General features: G+C 34.4%; 1 protein-coding gene across 2 annotated transcripts in view; it reads right to left on the reverse strand.

Annotated features, from left to right (window-relative positions):
• LOC564564 (solute carrier family 41 member 1) overlaps positions 1-11,174 on the reverse strand; it is a 142,859-nt gene extending 131,685 nt beyond the window's left edge. For both annotated transcript variants that reach the window (XM_073939261.1, XM_073939263.1), the window contains exons 1-2: positions 11,064-11,174; positions 7,386-7,533 (exon numbers count right to left, since the gene is read on the reverse strand). The gene's annotated coding sequence lies outside the window, so the exon portion shown is untranslated. The remainder of the gene's footprint in view (positions 1-7,385; positions 7,534-11,063) is intronic.
• Between the last annotated feature and the right edge of the window lie 820 nt (positions 11,175-11,994).

The following is an 11,994-nucleotide window of genomic DNA, read 5'->3' on the forward strand; positions in this document are numbered from 1 at the left end:
TCCCTATGAAACATTTATCTGCCAGAAAGCAGACTGTTTGGAAATCATTTACGTCATCGCTCACCTGAACACCAAAGGTTCACGGAGACAAATATTGATTGAATCTGAGCTTTTACCGTCACTGTAAACACATGATCGATAATACAGCGGACTGAGAGAAAGTTGTGTCTGGTCAAGCTGAGCAAGGCTGCGTCAGAGGTTTCTGTTTGTTTAAAAAGCATATCTGAGCACGTTTCTTTACTTTTAGAAATAGAATAATATAGAAATTCAACACTATTTGCCTTACAGTTACAAACATTTTCTAATTAAAAGGTTTTATATACAAATAAATTAATATCACTTTTTTACCTTAGGTTTCTCTTTAGATTTAATCCATCCATCCATCCATCCATCTATCAATCTATCAATTTATCAATCAATCTATCTATCTATCTATCTATCTATCTATCTATCTATCTCATTTCTCTCTATACTCATTTTTTTGCTGTTTGTTCAAACTTCTTAATTATAATGTGCTGAATCTACACAATTCTTGAGATTTTTTGGGACAACTTAATTGTTTTATGCTTAACTTAAATTTGTAAAAACAAATAAGTTAGTTTAATTTGTATTGAAAAAAAACAAAGGAATTGTTTGTAACCCTGCATTTTTACAGTGTATTTAAAAAGAGCTTTAGCCACCCAATTAAAGAGTATTTTGGGGACAACTTAATTGTTTGTTGTTCAATCCACTTAAATTTGTAAAAACTAATAAGTTAACTTAATTCCTTCATGTTGTCTCAACACAAATCAATTGTTTTTTACCGTGCATCTGATCTGTCTGTCTGTCTAATTGATATTACCTTTGAGAAAAAAAAATCTCTTATAGCATAAATTATTTACCCCTAACTGCTTAACATTATTGATTTTCTAAAAGAAAAGCACATTTTAGCTTACTTGACCTTTTCTTCACATTAGGTTAGCTGACACTATTTGTTTAGTAGTTTGCATTTTAAACTGCTCACTTAACACATTCTTATTTCAAAGAAAATCTGATAACATTACAGTTTTTCTCAATCGCTTTGGAACATTTCTCAGATCAGAATTGAAATAGTCATAACTACCTGTTCAATCTTCAAACCACTTGTGCACATCAAAAGAGCAGCTTCTCATTCCTTTGAACAAGTTGCAAATACCTGCTTTCATCCATGCAAATGATAATGTACAACTCTCTGCTGTCCTACTTTATCAATTGCTTATGTCATGTTGATCAAACTTTTTATTTTGGTCTGTGTTGAATAGTCTCACTCCCACAACACTTATTCATTGGTACATGGCATAAGTCCTTAAATGCAAAATGGCTGAACAAGTTGTCATAATAGTCTGCCATAATGTATTTTCCTATACATTTCCATTACTTTATTTCTAAATCTGTCTACAATTGGTACATTTCTCCCAGATGAATCTTGACTTTTTATCTTTTTTATAATTATTTTTTGGGGTTTTCACCTTTAATTGATAGGACAGTAGAATAGACAATAAAGTGTGGGGAGCAAAAGGATCGGCATAGGACCTTGATGTGGGAATCGAACTCGGGTCACCGTGAACACCGGAGTGCCATGTGTTGACACACTAACCACTATGCCACTGGCACCGACGGAATGGAGAGATGTCTGTTCCTTTCTGTATCACAATGACAAGATCTGTCAACAAATTACAGTACAAACAAAAAAATATATAAAAAAATGTGCCAAAGTTTACATCAGTGTACTCTGAAGGGGTGTTCTGGTTTATTGACAACATGACTAAGTAATTTCACTGTCTTTCACTGTCTCCGTACACAATCACACAAGGACTTTTAATTCTGATGGCACTGACACATTCATTGACATGGAAATTAAGTTTTGAGAGATGAACTAAGGATTTTGAGCAAGAGACTGGCTTTTGCAGGTAATCCATGGTGTTTTGCTATTTGTACAAAATGTTTTGAGAAATGCTGTTTTGCAAGTTTCAATTCTGATCTGAGAAATGTACCAAATCGACTGAGAAAAACTGTATTAATAATAATTGTTATAATAATAATAATAATAAGAAGAAGAAGAAGAAGAAGAAGAAGAATCCAATCTTCTTTTGTGCTTGCTGTTATATTGTGATTAAGTATTATTAATACTCAGTTATTAATAGTGAATTTTATATTTATTGATCACTCCTGAACAATTTATTGTGTGATTATTGATGAATAAAATAAACTTATATTACTTACTTTAACCTAAATGAAAATAAACACATATTTAATGGTATTCTGAATGGTACTAAACACAGTTTCTACCAAAATATGCATCAGCTCAACCATTTTCAACACTTATAATAACAGTAATAATAATGAGAAGACAAACTTGAAGGAACAGTTAATTTGATCTTTTTGAACAATGTTCCGTCATGCTGGGTCAAAATATTGAAATTTGTACAAACACAATCTGATTAAATTCAAATTGGGCTGCAGATCTCCTGTATGCAGACTGAGCCGTGTGCATGTTATTCTAGTATGGACTTGATTTCTCAACCATCAAATTATGGCCACAATGTAAACTGTTCAGCTATATATAGGGAAACACTCACAGAGACCATGTCTGCCTGTTTCTCTCTCTGTCTGCAATACAATTTAACCAGTAGTGATTTATAATGTAATTTGCAGTAACAGTTTCAGAATATCAGTGAGCAAGTCGATAAAAGTTCATGAGAATATTGTGTCGTAATTTGCATTTTGCACATATTGAAATGTGAATACTTGGCATGCATCATAATGCTGAGAATATAATAAAAGGCTAAATTGCATGTGATGTGCTTCCAGACATTTGGGTAGGACAAAAAAAATTGCTCGAATAAAGCATCTGGAGCTGGTGCTGTATTTGATATTGATTCCTTAGTTAAAGTGTTGACACCACACTGTTCCCAAAGGCAAACCAAATATACTTTCTTTCATGCAATAGGCTTGCATGCTAGTGATGAGTAAACATTTTTTGTCAGGATGTTTCCAAAGTTGCAGTGGAGGTCAATGGGTTTGAAAATCTTCCCTTCTGGTCTTATCTTAAGGGGATAGTTCACACAAAAGTTTCAGTTCTGTCACTGTTTACTCAATCTTCATGTCATTCTAAAAATGTATGGCTTACTTCTGTGCAACTCAATAGATTGTGAATTCAATGGTTCCAATCTTTGGCAACTTATTCTTGTGATTTTTTTTTCTTTAAGTATTTAGTACCATAATATACCATAATAGACTTTTTGTTTGTTATAGTATTTGTTTTTAAGGAAGTCCCTAGTTTTCAGCTTTCTTCAAAATATTTTCTTTTGTGTTCAAAAAAAAAAAAAAAAACTCAAACTGGTTTGGAACAAGTAAAGGGCGAGTAAATGAGGGAAGAGTTTTTTGTTTGTGGGTGTACCAATCCTTTAAGCCCAGCTCAGTTTTTTGTCCATGGATTGGTTGTCTGGGACAAATTTTGGAAATCCTAAAATTTGCAACCCAGGCTCATTCTGATACATTTCTGGAGAAAGCAAAATACGTCCCAGGAGCTACATTTTTTGCAGTTTTTTTTTTTACAGAATCCACTAGAGGACCAACAAACCGATCCCCGACCCTCCCCCTTTCTGAACCCAACCAATAGTGTTTTTTTAAAGCACAGATTGCCTGGCCCACCTTCTTTCCTAGTGTTTTAAAAAGAAATCCAGAAATAGAAAAGTCCCTGATTTTTACCAAGTTTCCAGTTTTTACCACATTCTCACCCTGTGATTTACATTAGTAAGCGGTGAGCTGGTAAGCAAAAAAAAGTTTTTTGTTCGTTTTAAAGATGAAATGCAGCCGTACATACTTCTGGCTACATAATTTGCGATTTCCAGAAATGTATATAGGGCCACGTTTTCAGAGTGAGACCATGATGAAAATTTGATCGCAGGTTTGACATGTTTACTGAAAACTGAATGTTTGCAACTGCGATAAATAAATTCCCGATGGTAAAATTGAAGTAGTCTCAGAAGATTTTAGACACAGTATGTTCTCTTACGACGAGCGTCAAACCAATAACAAATATTAACAACCAATATTTTGGAATTTGGTTTGAAATTACTGTAATTACACCCCTGGCAGTTCATTTTGCTTGAAAGAAATTTTGCTAAAACCATTTTCGATGCAATTTTACAAGCTACAATTGTAAAGGATTGTTAAAAACCATACTGTAAAAGACCGCCTTTACCCACTGAAAACAGTCAAACAAAACAGGAGGGGTATCAGTACACTGTAAAAAATGTAATCAAATTAACCTGACAGGTCGTTTACATTAAACTGATAAAAAAGGACTTACTATAAAATTAGAATTGATTCAAGGTAAAAGGAACACCACTTTTTTGAAAATAGTGGTCAATAGTCAATCTGCGGGTCTGGCTGGAACATTTTTAGCTTAGCTTAGCATAGTGCATTGAATTGGATTAGACCATTAGCATCTTGCTATAGTTTTATTTAAAATATTAATTTTATTTTTTAAAAGCTTGACAGTTACATAGTGTACTAAAACTGGCAGAAAATTAAAATTTGCTATCTTCTAGTCCAGGGGTGTCCAAACTCTGTCCTGGAGGGCCAGTGTCCTGGAGATTTTAGCTTCAACTTGCCTCAACACACTTGCAAGGATGTTTCTAGAAAGCCTAGTAAGAGCTTGATTAGCTAACCCAGGTGGGCCTAATCGGGGTTGGAACTAAATCTTGCAGAACATCGGCCCTCTAGGACCGAGTTTGGACATGCCTGTTCTAGACCAATATGACTAAGAACTTTATCAAGGAAAATTACTGCCGTACCATACCTGCAGCTGGTACAATGAAAGTACTCAGCACTTAAAGCTTTGAATTTGAAAATTGTCAAAATATATTATTATTTTTTGATCGAGATGCTAACGATCCAATACGACTGAATAATTTATGCTAAGCTATGCTAAGGTGCTCCAGCCAGACCCAGGGATTGGCTAAATGGATTCAAAAACAGCACAACTCAACTCTAGGGAACTTGTAAAATAAGTCTATTTCCAAAAAAAGTAGAATGTTTTTTTTAAATTAATCAGGTTAAATTAAGATAAAAACGTGATGTATGTATATCATAACTTATATAAATTCTTAGAGTGTAAAAAGTATGTATTATACAATAGAAAGGCAATACATACTAACATGCACATCAAGAGTAAAAATTATATTCTGTGCTTTATACAAACTGAATGCTTCCCTGATCAGTCTATGCCTCAGCAATACAAACATTGCACAGCTGTGTTCTGCTACACGATATTAAACAGTCATAAGAATCCTTCCTGATGAAGGGGTTTGCACAACGATATGAATCTTTCCCATGTCATACACACACAGTAACCTTCAGCATGGTGAAGTGAGTGTGTTCCTCCTCCCTCTTGCTTTTGTAACATCATATTGTCTAATGATAACCCCAGTCCATGCCAGTCTTTGTCAGCTGGTAATACATTTCTTAATCTGTATCGAAGTGGAACAGTGGCACCCATGGTTTATAGTTATTCATTCCCAGTGCAAATATATATATATATATATATATATATATATATATATATATATATATATATATATATATATATATATATATATATATATATATATATATATATATATATATATATATATATATATATATATATATATATATATATATATATATATATATATATATATATCCTGGGTATGTAGTGTATTCAGATATAGTTTTTTTAAATGTGTGGGTCGGTATTACTTTTAAAATTTGTTATTAAAGTTTCATTTAGTCAAAACTAATGTGGGTCCTAACGCCCCAGTATAATAAAGAGGTCTCTGCTAAGTGAGTGGCATTTTTGCGGATGAGATGTTAAATCGAGGTTCTGACTCTCTCTGGTCATTAAAAATCCCAGGATGTCCTTTAAAAAAAGTAGGGGTTTAACCCTGGCATCCTAACCAAATTTGCCCACTGGCCTCTGTCCATCATGGTCTCCTAACCATCCCGATATCATTATTGGTTTTATCACTCGGTCTACTCTACACCAATCAGCTGGTGTATGGGGTGTGGTCTGGTGCAATATGGCTGCCGTTGCGTCATCTAGGTGGATGCTGCACACAGGTGGTGGATGAGGAGATTCCCCCCAATGTGTAAAGCGCTTTTAGTGACCAGAAAAGTGCTATATAGATATAAGGAATTATTACTTTTTATTATTATTACTCAAATATTTAGTGTCAAATAATCCTTTATAATCATTATATTATGCTAATTAGCTAGATTCTTTGACAAAATGGAAATATTTTAAAATGTAAATTTGAGTTTTTAATCAATTTATTGCAGCCTTGTTATATATACATGGCTTTTATAATAAATTTATATTACATTAATACCATTAATCTATCTATCTATCTATCTATCTATCTATCTATCTATCTATCTATCTATCTATCTATATATCTATCTATCTATATATATATACAACTTTTCGATAACACTTATGTTCAAGTATCAGTTCTCACTAATAACTAGTTGTTTATAGTAGTCAACATTTAAAATTGATCAAAAAAAGGATTTTAAAATTCTTCTAAGACAAGAAAAAAAGGTTTTGAACCACTTCAAAAATAACTACTTTATTTCCTGCATATTATTAAGATATTGGCTGTTTATTAGTACTTATAAAGTACATATTCTGCATGATCTTAAACTACATCCCCAGCCCTACAACTACCTAAACCCAACTAACTATTAATGGCAACCCAGGCTCATTCTGTTTTTGTACTCCTAGATACATTTCTGGAGAGAAGCAAATACATCCCAGTTTTTGCAAATCCACCAGAGGTCGCTGTGTACGCTTTTTGAGATTTCAAATTTCTTTGGCGAGTGCCATTCGCGCCTGCTCTTCTCGCATAAATCTACCAGAAGCTGCTGTGAACTGATCGACTGACCAACCGACCTATCCCCCAGGCTCCTTTTTATTACATACTCAGTGCCATCTGCACCTTCTGTTCTCGCGTAAATCCACCAGAGGCCACAGTCTACTGACCGACTAACTGACCACCTGACTGATGACCCAACCCACCCCCTTTGCTAAACCTAATCGATAGTGTTTTAAAAAGCACCGATAACCCCCACCCACCCCCTTCACTAAGCCCAATCGATAGTGTTTTTAAAAGCACCGATTGACCAGCGCCCATCCCCTTCCGTAAACCCAACCGATAGTGTTCAAGAAAGTACCGATTGACCAGCACCCACCCATCTCCCTAAACCCAACCGACAGCGTTTTGAAAAGCAATCCAGAAAACGAAAAGCACTCGTGGCAGCCTGATTTTTACCATGTTGTTTACTTGTATGTTTAATTTTTTGGCTTTTGTTTTTCTTACCTGCTTTCTGGAACTGTTCTTAGCCAGACTCAAACCCCGTCCTCACAGTCATCTGCGCTCTGCGTCTCAAATCCTCTGGCGTACGCAGCAAGCTACTGGACAAACTGGTAACAACAGAAAGGCCATCCAGCCGAAGGTAAGCGGTCAGCTGGTAAACACAAAAAGAAACGGCATCATACCGCCCTGTAGCATTCGTTTTAAAGACAAAATGCAGCTAAACCTTCCTCTGGCTGCATAATTTGCAATCTCCAGAAATGTATATATAGTAGAAGAATGAAGTCTGTGTTGATGAATGGGGAATTTACTGAGCTAAACGTCATAGCTGTTGGTTTGTTAATAGCAAGAATTGTACCTTAAGATAAAAGCCCCTTTCACACAGTGAAACCGGTAAATATCTGGAAAATTTCCGGAACGACTTTACCGGTATATTCAAAAAAGCGCTGTTCACACAGGCGAGGACGTTACGGAAATTTTCCGGAAAAGAGCATTCACACATCCATTCCAAAATACCGGTAAATTCTGACATCATTCACCACAAATGAGCTTTAAACGGCTGAGCTTGTATTTGTAAACATTTGACTAAATTACAAACTCTGTGGATGATCAATATTGTGAACAACTTTCGCAGGATCACTTTCTCATGTCGAGATGTTCATATGTGCGTGTGCCGGCGCTCACAGGCTGTTCCACAGGCACACGCAAAGCTTGAAGGTAAACAAACAATGGCTTATCATAAGCATCTCATCGATGATTATTTACACAGTTGGCATAAAGAAGAACATATAAACGTGATCTGACTAACTTCTAGCAGCTAAATGTGTCTGGAAAAATATTCAAAGGTTTTTATTCTCATGAACTGTGCGGACGTAAACGCGTCTGACTGTTCTGATTGGCTAAAGCAGACGTCTCACGTCAGCACATTCTAGACGTGCACGCGCTTATTACGGTAATCTTCCTTCTGCATTCACACAGCGCAGCATTCCGGCAAATTGCCGGTAATGTTACAACTTCTCTTTCCGGAAAATAGCCAGAATGAATTTACCGGTATTTTCAAAAAGGACCTGGTCTGTATGTGTGAAAGGGGCTATTGTGTAATCATTAAAAAAAATTAATAAATCTAACTGGCTTAAAAACTTAACTATAACAATAATAGTGAGAGACATTAGTCAGGGATTTCTCATGCTGCATGACATGATGTATTGTGCAGTTGTCCTTTCCTTTCAGCAATCAATTGTCTTTCCTTTGAACTGTGAAGAGAAAAAAAGGCTCCACGGCTCACAAATGCACTTTTGTTATCAGGCTTGTACTCACCAGGGAAAGGAAAGACTGCCAAGGTTTGAGGCCTGACTGAATTTTTGAAGCTCAACGGTTTTGTTCCCTGAAGTTGGTGTGTTTTATGCTGTGTGTGAAATGTCAGAGTGTCTTTAAGTGTTTGCGGAAGAGGAGTGTCTTCATCTGCTTCTGGAAACACTTGATTTTAGCAGTTCGGTCGGAGGTTAGAAACTCGTTTCACCTGAGAGGAACAGAGAGGGTGAAGGTTTTGGATCGATCACTAAAACACACGCTGACAGTTTCACACCCAAAGCATTAAACACGTTCAATTTAGAAAACAAAACAAAACAATCTATCTATCTATCTATCTATCTATCTATCTATCTATCTATCTATCTATCTATCTATCTATCTATCTATCTATCTATCTATCTATCTATCTATCTCTCTCATGATAATGAAGAGCACACACTGTTGTTCTACGTCTCTTCAGTTCCTATTTTTTTCAGCTACATAAACACTGGTTTGTGCCTTCAAGTTCATTCCTGCAAATCAGGCCTGAATATGAACACCGAAAAACATTTTGTTCTCAGAAAGTATAACTGCAACCACCAAACCCATCTTGCTCAAACCCGGCTCTTCCCATCATCCCTTCAGACTGACAGTAAATCAGAGGGATCGACAGTTTTATTTCCGGAAGAAAAGAATGTGTTTCTCAGGATGGAAACAGAGGCGAGAACAGCTTCCAACCATCTTTTCCATTCCTTCAAGATGTTTCTAGACTGCCATCTTGATGAAGCAATCAAGTTCATACGCATTTATATCCTTTGGACCGGGATTTAAAATCCTGAGTCAGAATAAATCCCGCTCGCATGAATTTGGACATGACAACATGAAAACTGAATAACAGAGAGTCTACAGAAAACCGACCACAGCTACAATGTTCAAATCTGTCTCTTATTATCTGGGATGAATCTGATGGTAATGTTGCGGTCAGAGGTTCGAGTGAGAATCCTACAAATGCTGACCGCAGAGCTGTGAGCTACAATAAAATCCCGAACAGAGGGAACAAAAGCAAGGCAATATGTGCAGGAATATTCATAAATCATCTCACACATGTACGCCAGTGAGAGGCTTTTCAAACTAAAGCTGTCAGCTTTAATGCAAATTAAGCATGCACTGTTTGTCACTGAAGTCATTTCATTGAAGAGATTTATTTTTTTAAAAAAGGTATTTTAATATTTAATATTTTGATTCAAAATGTATTATAAACTTTATTAAAATCATTCATTCATGTGCTTAAATGCTAAAAAAAACTGTTGCTTTATGTTATAACAGAATTTTTATATTATAGAAATACTGTTAAAAAAAAGGGTGTCATATACTACATTGCTTTATCAAGTGAATTGTTCTCTGATGTCTACATGGTAGGTTTTTGGCTTCGTAAGTTGTCCAGAAACGGTTTAATAAGCTCCAGTAATACTCTATAAAATACCCATAGCATCAGAAGGTCCATGATTGACCATATATTTTTGATTATATCCTTTTAGTGGCACAATACCTTAATGCCTGTCACAAAAAGAGAGCAGGAGACCAATAAAAACACCAGTGATGTGCTTGCAAACACACACACACACACACACACAAACACACACACACTAGATTATTAATGAATCATTGAAAAATATATTGATTTGTATTGTTTTTACTGTTTTATCCTAAAATGTTGATTGTTAAATGTAGCTTATTCTGATTGTATTATTATTTTGTAGTATTGATTTGTATAAATAATATGATACACTGAATAATCTGAAATATTGAATAATAATATGATATATTGAATAATAATACGATATACAGGTATAGAATAATATGATATATGATTTAGATTTTCTTTAATTATTATATATATATAAATATCTTTCTTTTTTTACTACTACTACTACTACTATTTACTGTGTTTCGTGTGTTTTTTTATTATTGTACTTTTTTAAATGTAAACTTTGCAAATGCTTTGGCAATATATTTGTCATGCCAATAAAGCAGTTACTGAATTGAATGGTTTGTGTCGTGACACACACAGAGCATGATGTACACTGAAAACAGACAAATAAAACTCAGTCAGAATAACATTAACCAAATTTGCTCTGCAGATCCATTGTGGATAAAGGCTAAATTATCATTAAACTTGACAAAAGAGAGTGATAGAGATGTATCACGTTGGATTTTGAAGCTATATTGTCAAAGAAAACAGCCAGGACTTTTAGTATCAACCTCTGCATGAACTGATGACAGTTGAGCTGAGTGACTTGACATGATTCAGCAATCCACATGTGTTTGTTGAAACATACGCTTCAAATTTCACAATAAACGCAATAAATTAGCACAAGCTGTAACTAAACATACCTTATGCTTCTTTTGAGTGGAGATGAATAAACGTATAATCTGTAAATCTTGCAATTTGCGTCCCGAGGCCAGTTTGAATGTGCCTCGTGCTGACGTTGCCCAGTAATGCACAGTAAGCAATTTGACGCTCGCGTTTTTAAAATAAAAGTCCCACATACATACAGTAGTAAGTGAAATATACGCTTAAAAAAGGGATGAAAATGATCACTGTTGTATCACTAGAAAACATTTGATTTATCAAATGCAACCTGAGGCATGCATATGATTTCAGAGCTTTTTTTATGATCTCAGAACTGCATATGAGTTAATGTGCTTTTGTCGTTGTGGCTGCTAGTCAGGTTCGGATGAATGACCTAAAGTAGGCATACATGCAAATAAGGAGGGCATAGCCCGTGAAACTCGTCAGTTTATTTTGTCTTCTGATTGGCTTTTTGTCCACCAGGGTTTTACACTCCTGGAATTTACATGAGAAAGAGGAAACTGTGGTATCTAGAGCTGACAGTATGACCATTTCTATATACTGATCCTTTATTATCATACTATGCTTTGGAATACCCAGATTTTCATTATAGGCACCTTTAATAATTATAATAATAATGTCAATAATAATAATAATAATGTGACTGTTGTTATTATTATTATTATTATTATTACTAATAATAATAATAATAATAATAATAATAATAAAATGTATAACTAATAACATGAAATAAGGAATTTCATTCAAAATTTTAAACTAATAATTTCAAATTATTTACTACTGATGACATTTCTTCATACATACAAAACAACTTATATATACAAAAAAAAAAATATATATATATATATATATATATATATATATATATATATATATATATATATATATATATATATATATATATATATATAATTGTGCAAAAAAGTACTAATATCAGCTAATATATAAATT

This window comes from Danio rerio, chromosome 23 (assembly GCF_049306965.1).
Source record: "Danio rerio strain Tuebingen ecotype United States chromosome 23, GRCz12tu, whole genome shotgun sequence".
Classification (NCBI taxonomy): Eukaryota; Metazoa; Chordata; class Actinopteri; order Cypriniformes; family Danionidae; genus Danio; species Danio rerio.